The sequence below is a fragment of the Hyaena hyaena genome, unplaced genomic scaffold (assembly GCF_003009895.1).
Source record: "Hyaena hyaena isolate Hyena2069 unplaced genomic scaffold, ASM300989v1 scaffold_638, whole genome shotgun sequence".
NCBI classification, from domain to species: domain Eukaryota; kingdom Metazoa; phylum Chordata; class Mammalia; order Carnivora; family Hyaenidae; genus Hyaena; species Hyaena hyaena.
In genome coordinates this window covers 383,669-396,037 of record NW_024081270.1, presented here as the reverse complement: position 1 = coordinate 396,037, position 12,369 = coordinate 383,669, and the positions used below count along the sequence as shown (strand labels likewise).

Below are 12,369 nucleotides of genomic sequence, written 5' to 3'. Positions count from 1 at the left end.
GGGGGGGGGGGGCCTTTAAAGTCTCCATTTTAAGGGTGGCTGGGTGGCTCAGTAGGTTGAGTGTCTGACCTTCTCTCAGCTCACGATCTTGCAGTTTGTGGGTTTGAGCCCCACATTGGGCTTTGTGCTGACAGTTTGGAGCCTGGAGCCTGCTTCAGATTATGTGTCTCCCTCTCTCTTCATACCCCTCCCCCCAATCATTCTCTCTCTCTCAAAACTAAATTACACATTCAAAATTTTTATCAAGTCTACATTTTATTTATTGGTCTACAGTGTATTTTTGCTCATCTTTCTGTGTTTTCCCTGAGTATGACAGTAGGGGATAGGAAGATTCTGAAATCAAATTATTAAATTTTATTCTATCTGTGTACTTTAGTGATACACAGAACATATCCCATTTTCAAGTATTAGACCTTACACAGATTAATTCAAAATGTTTTTTATTTCTTATATGTTAAAATATTTGAAAAACAGCATTTATAAAATAAAGTAATAGAAACAGACTCTCTAAAGAAAGTTTTACTCTCGATACTTGTTGGTATGATATCCTAAGCCTTCCTGAGTTCATTTTGTTCTCTTTTGCTTTAGGTAGAGCCGACCGTGGGCCCATCTCTGCACAGGAAATTAGTCTCGGTGAGTGGCAGCCACAGCCACACGGCGAATCCTTAAGTAACAGTCTGTTTCTAACACTGAGCCTCTAGACGTCACACCAAGCCTGACAATGTGAGAAAAGGAGCCAGAGCAAAGTCCATTTGAGAAAAGAAAGAAAATAATCTCAGACTCCTCCTTTGATGTCACATTAGGCCATTAATATGCATCACATCTGTTTAAGTTAAAACTCCTGCCTGGTGCTGGGAGGACTTCATAGCACGGCTACTAGACCCAGCACTAAGTTACTGGGCATTCGAATGGGAAACAGGACTTGCACCACAGTTACTGATAAAGCTCAGAGTCCAGTCCGGAGCCCTGCATTCTCTACCCTTTCCACCTGCCTGACTGCACACTCCTTGTAAACGACATCTTTGGTGATGCAGATGGGTGCCTAGAAATGGGTCTGTTTGCCCAATCTGCTCTCTTCCTGGATGCTGCCTTTTGATTCCCTAGAGTTTTGATTGCCTAGAGTTTTGATTCCATAGAGTAGAGTATACAGAGTTTGGTGACAAGTCTTTCTTTTCTCTCACATCCTTCCGGCCTTACTCTGTCTCATGTTCAGGACGGTGGGGGTGGTTGTTAGGTTTTAACAGTAGAGCTGACCCTTGAACAATACAGTTCAAACTCTGTGAATCCACTTACGTGCAGATTTACCATAAATCGATTTCCCTTGTGATTCTTAATAACATTTTCTTTTCTGGTAGCTGAGTTTGGATTAAGAATATGTTATATAACACATATAACATATAAAATACAGGTTAATCAATGATATATGTTACTGTTAAGGCTTCTGGTTAGCAGTAGGCTATTTGTGGTTCAGTTTTGGGGAGAGTCCAGAGTTAGATGTCGGTTTTCAACTGTGTGGGGGTTGATGCCTCCTCACCCCCTACATTGTTTAAGGGTCAACTGTATATCCACCCTCAGACCATCCTCTCTATTCATACTCCAAGTATTTTTAGAGCATGGTCCTAGTTTTAGATTTTAGTAAGTTTCTCCTTGAGATTGTCTCAAGCTTTGTGCACAAACTGGAGGAGGAGGGTGTAAAGAGACATAGGGCTGAGAGATGGTAGGAAAGGGTGTCGTGAGCTGTGTTTACCTCTAGCCAAGGTGGGAAACGCAGCAGTAGCCTGACGGACAGCAGCAGAGATCAGCTCATGCTCTCACTTCCTGTCTCCACCGGAAAGCGGATGAGGCAGCTAGACATCTGGGGAAAGGAGTGACCACCGGTGCTGCAGAGACCACAGGGCTATGTAACCAGGGTCAGGGCAGGGGTGCATGGAGAGGAGCTGGCGGTGTGACTGCTAGTGCCGCAGAGACCGCAGGGCTGTGTAGACAGGATCAGGGCTGGGGTGCCGACCGGGAGAGACTAGTGTGGATGCGTGAGAACTGGCATTCTCAGGAAAGGGACACCTGATACGAGATGACCGCGAGCCTCACCCACAGTACTTACGTATTTACAGACACATTCCTTTAAAAGAAAAGAAAGAATTCTTAACAATTTCCCACTATTTCAGTCCTCAAGGGCAGCCTAAAAAAAGAGGTACTTTGTTTTAAAAATTTTAAATGTTTATTTATTTTTCAGACAGAGACAGAGCATGAGTGAGGGAGGGGCAGAGAGAGAGAGAGGGAGACACAGAATCTGAAACAGGCTCCAGGCTCTGAGCTGTCAGCACAGAGCCCAACACGGGGCTTGAACCCATGAACTGTGAGATCTTGACCTGAGCTGAAGTCAGACGCTCAACTGACTGAACCACCCAGGCGCCCCAAAAGGTGCCCTCTAAAAGGCACTGTGAGCTTTAGATGAGTCCTTTTGTTAACATACATAGGGGACAGAAGGACACACAGGGGACAGGACACAGTAGGGAACAGAAGGACACAGGATAGAAGAACATACATGGGGACAGAAGGAGTCACACGGGGACCAAAGGAGACACATAGGGGACAGAAGGACACAGGAGACAGAAGGACACACGGGGACATAGGACACACAAGGGACAGAATGCAGGACAGCAGGACACACGTAGGTGACAGAAGGACATCTGTTGGTGGGACGGGACTGGGTGGGAGGTGGGGTGGAGAGAACTAGGATGATGAAGATCAGTACAGCCAAGGTCAAAGTGACCCAGCTTTGCTGGAGGTCATTTACTGAGCTTCTACTGAGAGCGATAGGTTAGCGCAGAGCATCTGCAACTTCCTGGTACAATTTCAAGGAAAAGGAAAGCAAGGAAAATGCACACGTGTCCTCAAGCACTGGCAGACATGACACCACGCATTCCCTCTGGCGAAATGAGGTCGGTCAGGCCTGTTCCTTTTTGCGTCGGCAAAGGGATTTTCACCTGCTTGTGTTGAAAGAACACTAAATGTGAACTGAAGAAACTTGGAGGGAAGTGGGGACCAGAAGATCTTCAGCCTGCTCATCCTCCAGTCAGAATCCTGTGTATTTGAGGTATTATTCTAACGAAACAAGTTTGCTTTTCTCATGATCTAAAACATGTCAGAAAATGTTTTGAGAAATGACAGCCTTGTTAAATAAGCATGTATATAATCTCCTCCCAATAAGGCAGCACTTAATTTGAATATTTAAGTTACAATTTAAAAACCATCTGTAACTGAATGAATGTCATAGATGAGGTTAAGCATGAATTCCTTCCTTTGAAAAGTGAAAAGTCCTGCCTGGGCCTCTGTGGTCATTGAAACTAGTAGCGCCCACTTCGGGAGTGTCCAGGGCTCACTCTGCATAGGAACCTGTGGAGGAGAATGGGGTCGATCAAGATAGAAGTCCCTTCGCTGAGTATAAATGATATGACTCTTTCAGAATTCCCACAGTAATTTACACCTAGTGTAAGGGTGGGTTAGAAACAGGGAGGAAAGGATGGTGGATGTAAAATGCAGTAATTTGCCTCAAAATCTGAGTAGCTTGGATGTATAGATCACACGAAGGAAAGGTTAACCTGCGTGCTTGTGATGCCTCCTCCTTTAGGGTGATCTTACTCTCTGGTGGTCCCCTGCACAACCCTGCATGGGCCACGGGACAATTCACTTGCTTGGAAGCTTTCCCTGGTGACCACTGGAGGGACGGGGTGTCCCAGAGCCCCGCTCCTGAGTCCCAGGACCGTGCTGGAGCCGGGACAGCAGAGCAGACCCTGACCTAAGGAGCCCCCCATCTCCGGGGAGACAGCGCCACAGGTGAGTCGAGCCCGTGAGCTCCGTGTCCCAGGCAGACATGTGCAGAGAGTGGGTCTCAGGCTCAGAGCAGGGCATCAGAGCGTGCTGCTGGCAGGTGCCCAGGAGGCAGATGTGGGAACCAGGCCACGCCCGGGCACCGGCTGACTGTGCTCACAGCCCTGCACCAACCCTCCCCAACCCCGAGGCAGAGTGCCCAACTTTCCTCCCTCCCCCCCCCTCCTGGACAGAGCGCCCGCCTGCCCTCCCCCCTCCCCCGTCCCCCTCCTGGACAGAGCGCCCGCCTGCCCTCCCCCCTCCCCCTCTGGGACATAGCGCCCGCCTGCCCTCCCCCCCAACCCCGGAAGCACAGCACCCAGCCGTCCGCAGCCCCGCGCCAGGCACCCCTAACTACCCTCCACTGGGCAGATAGTCCAGCTGCACTTGCCCCTGCCCAGGGCATCTTGTCGAGCTGGCGCGGGGAGGGCTGGCCTCTGTCGGGGAGACGCGGCCTGGCGGAGCAGGGGTGTCGCAGAGACGCCACCAGTCGAGGCTGCAGGGGCGAGACCGGCCTAGGACAAGGTAGAGATGCTGCTGTCCCAGACGGTAGCAGCCGTGCCCGCATCTGTCCACAGGGCACGTCGCGGGGACACCCACCCCTCTTTGCTGACCACCTTTCCCATTGTCTCCTGGGCCACACGCCTAGGCCGCCGGGACGCTTTCCCGCCCAAGCAGTGCAGGATGCTGAGGGGGCACTGCTGCCCACTGTGGCGCTGCAGGAGGTTGGGGCGAGGGAGCGGCCCCGGGCAGGGCTGGGCGGGGCGTCCGGGCGGGGGCGGGCCCCAGGAAGCGTGGGCGGAGCGTCTGGACGGGGGCGGGGCGTCAGGGAGGGGTGGGCGGGGCCCCGGCAGGGTGGGCGGGGCCTGCGCACTGACACCCGCCTGCAGAAGAGGGCGTCGCAGCTGCTGACTGCTCAATCCTACCCCGCGCGTTCCTTGCCACAACGAACCCTGTAGACTTGATTTCATTACCCACAAAATGGGGTTAATGAGCCTTACAGTTTAGGGCCGTTGAGGGGTTAAAAGAAAGATGTATCTAAATTAGTGGGGTGCCTAGCACTGGTAGGTGTTCATCAGCGTTAGCTTCTTCCCAGACTCCATCGGATCCAACCCCTGGCCGCCGAGCATCCACTAGCTTCCAGGCACCGGGGACGTCGTGTAAAATAACCCTCAAGAAGCCCGTGCAGGGCGGGTGGGGGGGGGGGGGAGGAGGGGCCAGTAGTGGCAGCGGGGAGAGCTGTGAGGGCAGAATTGCTGGGTGCTCCGGGGCCACTTGAGAGAGGTCTCTAGGCCAGGTTCAAGGTGTCAGGAGGGCTTTCCGCGGGAAGAAACAACAGAAGGCCATGGCCCAGCAGAGGGGGCTATGGAGGCAGGAGGGGTGCAGCTGGGTCCGAGGCTGGCTGAGCAGGACCAGGGCGCTGGTGGGAGCTCACACCCCCTGGAAAGGTGCGGCTGGAGGGCCAATTGAGGAAAGAACTCCTGAGCTGCAAGCTTTCAGTGACCAGAGAATTTCAGCTTGAAGCCAAGAGTAACCACTGAAGTATCTAAAGCAAATACTTTATATACTGGCCCGATTTGCATGGCTCAGGTCCAAGTGCAGTTTAACACCAGGTCACCATTGGCGACTTCCTTGGCCAAATGAAGAATACTTCTAGAATGTGGAAAAGACTATTTAGAACTTCTCAGGTCAGGCCGTGTAATTCTGAGTTCAGAAGTGACTGCGAGGATTTGTTAGTTCTTTCTCTACAAGCCGGATTGAGCTGGTTTGTAATATCCCCTACGAACCAACAACCGTGGTTCCAAGGTGAATTTTATTACTCAGTCAGGAAGAAAATTATGTGTTACACCTGCATTGCTTAACTGCCTCTCTGTCACTTTGGTTTCTCACCCACCTCCACGCGCCTTGCTGCTGGGTTCCAGAGCCAGGAGGCAATGAAAAGTGTTACCCGCCTTGCATAAGACCAGCCCCTCCCTAAAGATGTTCTGGAGAAAAAGCCCAGCAGGGTGGGGTTGGGCAGGGTGAGGCTTCAGGCTGGGGCTTGCAGCCTGGCTTGGCGGATTAGAAGCCCTCAGTTAGTGGGGTGGATCCTCTCCCTTTGTTTCCTGTTAGATGATACGTGAATTGTTGGTTGGTTGGTTTTGTTTTTATTTCAGTGATTCGCCCCCTGAATATTGCTTTTGAAACAGCAGTTTTCAGGATTAGCTAATAACCATGCTGTCGCCCTTGTTTAGACCCAGTGAACAGTGATTTGATCCCACACTGCTCAGTGCAGGCTTTGGGCTCTGTCAGCCTAGGGCTGGCCTTTTATGGGGAGAGTGACTGAGCAGGTTCGGGGATGAGCTATTTGGATTCTCCAGGTTGGGAGGGGGGTGACAAGAGAGTAAGTCTTGTCACATCAACTGCATTTTCTTTCCACCTGGTTGATTACAGAGGACACAGTGCAGAGCTGGAATTTAGCCTGAGCTGTTCCTCGTTTGTTGCATGACCTGGGGTTACTGGTTCGGTTTCCTTCGGCTGAATTATAAAATGAGAGTTCGACTACATGCTGGAAGTTTTCCTTCCTGCTCTGGGTGGTGCGGAACATCTGAGAGTCAATGTCACATCCCTGCACTTGACGGCAGAGCATGAAACTAAACCAATGACCCCTCCTCCTCAAACACCTGTTTGAATATACATCCCTGTGTGTCAGGCCTTCTCGTCATTGGAAATTGATGTCTAAGTGAAATTTTAAATCTTGTCAAATTTACAGGATCGTGTGAAGCTGTCCAAGGTAATGTTGGAGATGGCCACGTGCTTGACAAACAAGAACTGAAAATAAGTTGATGAAAATACTTGAAAACAAGGCAAAAATCAGCCAGGGTGGTGACTAGTAAGTGCTTTAATTAGCAAGAGATTTCATGCAGACCTTGGGGAAAATTTCTTGAAGTCCTTTTATGTTTTTATACAAATGACCCTCTCTGTGATGATTTTGGGATGGTCAAACATGATGAAGGATTTCAGGAAGTGATGCCAAAAATACAGTGAATTCTTGGCTTTTTGGAATTGTAAACTAAGAGACAATATACTTCTTTTTATTTCAGTATGTTTTTCAAAATAAAATACAAAAATACTTGTTTTCTATGAAATTTTGCTTTCCTGTTAGAGTTCATTTTAGATGGCTACTTTTGGACACCAATATTTACTGCATTTGCTAATTTTCCATCTTCATTTTTTTAAAAAAATTTTAATGTTTATTTTCGTAAGAGATGGAGAGAGGGAGGGACACAGAGTACGAAGTGCGGGAGGGGTGGAGAGAGACAGAGACACAGAATCCGAAGCAGCTCCAGGCTCGGAGCTGTCAGCACAGAGCCCTACACGGGGCTCAAACTCGTGAACCATGAGATCATGTCTGAGCTGAAGTCGTACACTCAACTGACTGAGCCACCCAGGTGCCTCTTAAGATGTTGTTCTTATGGACTTTTAAGGCATATTGTTTGTTATGGAGTGGGAGAAAAAAGTGATTTTATTAAATCATTCTAAACAAGTACTAACCAAAGAAGACACCCTATTGGGCACTGAGAGTAAAACACCAAGGAAAGACCCACCTGCTCTCTACTCATCGCTCAAGTAATGCCAGACCGGTTTGCGACTGGCCTCAGCTAATCCATGACAGCATCAGTGACCGCAGCTCTGCAAACCAGGGGCTGGTGACAGCATCGCACCTGTGAGAGCCAGCTTGCCGGGACTGTCCCTCCCACGGACACACCTGCGTGACTAGAGGTCAGGCAATCCCTATGCATTCTGCTTCTGAGAGGGGCCAGCCCTGAAAAAAAAAAAAGGAACCATGTGAGGCTATGTTGACTAGTTTGACGTGGTGATCATTTTGCAGTGTAGACATGTATCACAACCCCGAGTTGTGTGCCTTCATATAGAGAAATAATTTTTGTTTGTCAAGTAGACTTCAATAAAGGGAAAAAAATGAACTCTCGCTTTGTGCTTTGTTGAGAAGAGACCGCTCGCTCTCTTGTTAACGAGCCATCAGCTCAGCTTTGCGTTTCCGAGGCTTCTCCCTTTCAACAGCGGTACCGAGGATGAAAAGAAAAACAGAGTATGCCTTTCCCTCAAGGGGACCCGCACAGAAAGCTGTTACCGTGGCAGCGCCACGGGCCACGGGAGACCCGCCGACTCAGAACCGCGGGAGCTCAGGGACCTCGAGCCTCGCAGGTGGCCCGGGACGCAGGGTGACGGGCTGCCCGCACCCACGCACTCGCCCCCGCTACCGTCGCAGGAAACGTTATTCCCGTCTCGTTGTGCTTTCTCCCCGCAGGGCTCAGCGAGGTAACCGTGTAACACGCAGAGACGCCCGGGGCGCGGAGGGCGCTGGCTGCAGCGCAGCCCGGATCCGGCCTTGGAGCGGAGTGTCGGGGCGGGTGCGCGGGTGCGCGGGTGCGCGGGTGCGCGGGTGCGCGGGTGCGCGGGTGCGCGGGTGCGCGGGTGCGCGGGTGCGCGGGTGCGCGTGGGGGCCATCACGCGGCGCCGACAGAAGCCGGCTGTGCGCTCGGAGCTGCGGGGCCTCCCAGCCGCTCCAGGTGGAGTTCCTTCTGACTTCAAGGTTAGCGGACTTGCAGGATTTGTCCGCGTCTGCCCGCTGCCGCTTCCCCAGGGACCGAGGCCCGACTACCGAGGCCCGACTCCCAACTGATCCCAGACCCTTTCCTGCACCTTGTACCTCACGTCCCTCCTTCATTCAGCCTGTGTTTTTACAGCTGCTATCAGTCCCGGCCAACGCTGGCGGGCGTGGGATCCGGGACCGATCCTGAGTACCGGCCTCTGCTGGCGGGCGTGGGATCCGGGACCCACCGTGAGTACCGGCCTCCGCTGGCGGGCGTGGGATCCGGGACCGATCCTGAGTACCGGGCTCCGCTGGCGGTCGCAGGATCCAGAACCCACCGTGAGTACCAGGCTCCGCTGGCGGTCACAGGATCCAGAACCCACTGTGAGTACCAGGCTCCGCTGGCGGGCGCAGGATCCGGGACCCACGGTGAGTACCGGGCACCACTCCCAGGAGGTGGAGCTGGAACAGAAGACAGCAGCCAGTCTGTGCCATGACGTCACACACTCTGTCCTCTGGCAGGGACACCGTCTACTAAGGAGAGGCAATTCCAAGGTCAAGTAACCATCAGTGCCCTTTAGACACTGGCCTCGGGTAAGGAAATGAGGGGCATTTAAAGAGTTTTGACCATACCTGATACCCCCACAGCGTGTCTGCACCAGGCCCTGTCCTTCCCTTTATGCAGAATGTGCCGTCAGAGCCCGGATCACTGTGTCCCCACCCGCTCACCTCATACCCGTGTCCCAGAGGACCCACTGTGCTGACCATGTCTTCCCCTATGGCCTCACACAAGTGTCCACAGCTCCTGCCCACACCTCATGGCCACCCGCCTGGTGCCCTCATGCTCCCCTGTCCGCACCCCTACCGTGTCCCGTCACCCGGTCCCCACCAGGATGTGACTCCCTCCCCCCACCGTCTTCCCTACCCCGTGTGTGCCACCGAGCCCCCTTCCTTACAGACCCTCTGCTCCCCGTCTTTGGCTGGTCACAGCCTGTCCTGCACGCTCTCCGCCCCTTCTTCCCTGAATCGGTCCCAGTCAGGCCTTTGACCTCAGCAGTGCTTTTGTCGAGGTCGCCGGTGCCTCCCGGCCGCAGGTCCCGGGGACCGTTGTCGGCCCCACACAGTGGACACACTCCCCTGACTTCGTTTCCAGATGCTGCAAGGTTCCTGGTCTCTCTCCCGCCTCATGGGCTTCTCTCTCTCTTTCCCTGCTTTACTTCCTCCCCAGAGCTGGGAGTTTGGTCCTCTTGCATCCAGTGCACTCAGGCTCTCGCTGGCAGCCTCCAGCCCAGGACCCTCCGCGGGTCTATGCTCAGGTGTCACGTGGTCTCCAAACCCACTTTCTCGCATCCGCATCTTGGTAGACACCGCCGCCATCCTTCCAGATGCTGAAACCAAAACGCTGGAGTCGGTTTTTCACTTTCCCATCCAGCCCTCACATCCCTCAGGTCTGGGCTCGAAGGTCACCCTTCCCATTGATCCCTTATCTGCCCTGATTCATTCTCTGGCTTTCCTGTGGCCAATGTGCTGGTTTTGATTCGGTGTCCTGGCTGGGAGTGGAGGGAGGGCACTTACAGGGCTCATATTCCAACTTCCTGACGAAGGTGGTCCTTACCCCACAGGCCAAGCCCCCACCAGGAGGTCTCCCTTTGGGGATGACAGATGACGCTGGGGTGGCCTGCAAAGTGGGTAGGCCCTGTGAGCTGGCCTCCACTTGTGTTCTGACGCACGCCACCCTCTGTAAGGGGATCTGTGCTGTCACCTCAGGTCTCTACTATCCACATCAGACTCAGTGTCCAGTGATTCTTCAAATATCTGGTCATTTTTTCTCCAGCGCGCCACTAGGCAAGTCCATGGCCGCCGGTCTCTTGGGCTGGGGGATCTTTACCATGTAGTGTGGTGTTTCAGGGCAATTCCTCTTGGGCATTGAGCTTCTCTTTTGGTCAGTGGGTTCCAAGTCGGAAAACTGGTTCAAGTCCAGATATTTGGCAAAGAATAATGACTTTTTATTGAGTGGCTGCCCTTAGCCTCCTTTCTATCTGTCTTGATCTCTTTGGACTGTACAGATAGAGTAGTCTCTACTGTATAGAGACTGCTAGGCTATGCATCTATTTTTCCCGTTGGGAAGCTGTGTTATGTTCTCTCTGAGTTCTCCATAACTCTCAGTGGGTCGGGATTCCTGGCCACCCCTCTCATCTTGCCACTCATGACGGTAAGTCCATCCCCTTGCCTTTTCTTCTGATGACTGAGTCCTGGTCTGGTCCTTGGCTCTGTCTGCTTTCCCACCACGGGCAGCATGAGCCTCTCTCTCTGCTGCCAGCGAGGCCCTCTGGTTTGCACGCTAAGCATTTGATTACTCGTGGCCTTTTGTTTTCTTTTTCCAAAGCCTCACTCCTGCTTCACAAGAACTGCCCATCAGTGACGGTATCCCCGTATTTCCTGAACACTTGCTATGTCACGCCTAGTGCACATCCATCCACAAAAAACCATTCCATTTTGTTCCTGGTGCCAGTTTTTACTAGTTCCGCTTCCTACCTGTGCTTGGCGGCGTGCACCACCGGCTTCCAGCGATGGGTCCCTGTTTCCGGGTGGGCGGGGCCTGGTGCAGCCCCACCCCGCCCTGGCTTTCTTGGTCTCTCTGATACCATGCGGTGTGGGCTGGGGTCCCCGGGAGGCCCACTCTGAGCAGGTCATCAGTACAGGTTAGGTGGGCAGCGAGGACTTTGGGATTACCTCCTGTGTACTCGGGGAAGAAAGGGCAGGAAGGAGGTTTGGGCCAAGGGACACGTTGAGCAGCACAGTGGGGTCCCTGAAGCTGGGAGGGGTTGTCCTGGGCAGGGGTGTGGGTGCAGGGGCCCAGGCTGCTCAGTGAGCGAGGTGGCTTCTCTGGGAAGGCAGCGCCGCCCTCATCTCTCGGGCAGGCCGTGCGGGGCCACAGTGCTCCCAGCAGCTGGGGACCGAGCCCTCCGGCAGGTGCACACGTCGTCAGGTTTGCATTTCTGCACTTTTGTCTGGGGACTGGGGAACGAGAAGTGCTCAAACGATACTTTGTAAGTTCACAAACTGTGCCCTATGAGCTCTGGTCTGCCACTGTTTGTGTCTGTCTCTCTGTGACTGCGGCTCCCCCGCGTTCGCGTCCGGGGCCCTGAAGCCTGAAAGCTGCCAGCCCGGCGCCTCGGGTGTGATGGAGCCTCTCCAGCAGCTTTGCTGGCTTCTCCCAGCTGCCGAGGCCTGGACTGCCCGGGGCCATTGTGACAGTGGCTGTGACCTGCCCGGGACAGCACGCTGGCACCTCTGAGCTGCCCGGGGGCTGTGCCCGCGCACTGTCCCAGGTCTGCCCCTGTGGCTGGGACACACCCTTCTCTCCACGTCCCCATGTCCCCGTTTTGGTTGACACACGCTTGCGCTGCTCAGGCCTGCACTTCAGCTGCGCGACGTGGGCTGTCGCTCGCCAGCCCGACCCCTGGCGGCCCCTGCGCGCCTCAGCCTCCGAGTTGCGAGAGGAAGGGCCTGGAAGCCGCAGCAGAGGCTGCGGATCCCAGACACCGTCCCGGGCGCGGGAGACGCGTCCAGCCCGTCAGGAGATGCCCGCGCGGGAGCCGGAGCGCCAGTTACGGAGGTTAGAGCTGTTTTGCGCAGTGATGACAAAGACTTTTTTTTTTTTTTTTTTGGTCCTAAAGTCCGTGGGCGGCGTTTCCTTCAGGCTGTTAGCGGACGCCGTCACTTGCCGTCACCTTCCAGGCGCGGGGAGCGCTGACGGCCCGCAGCGAGCCGCCAGCGGCGGGAAAAGCACGCGTTACCTGAGGCAGCAACGCGGCGCCTCCAGCCGCGCTGCGGCGCCGCCCTGGCCGTCCACACCCGCTGCCTCCCAACCGCGCTCCCAGCCCTGCGCGGGCTGCCTTCCA

General features: G+C 53.9%; 1 long non-coding RNA gene across 1 annotated transcript; it reads left to right on the top strand.

The window, feature by feature from the left end:
• The first annotated feature begins 2,356 nt into the window (after positions 1-2,356).
• On the top strand, positions 2,357-7,129 carry LOC120219675. Its single transcript, XR_005525352.1, has 3 exons — positions 2,357-3,097; positions 3,632-3,837; positions 6,623-7,129. It is a non-coding gene; the product is annotated as an uncharacterized LOC120219675 (long non-coding RNA).
• Positions 7,130-12,369: the final 5,240 nt, after the last annotated feature.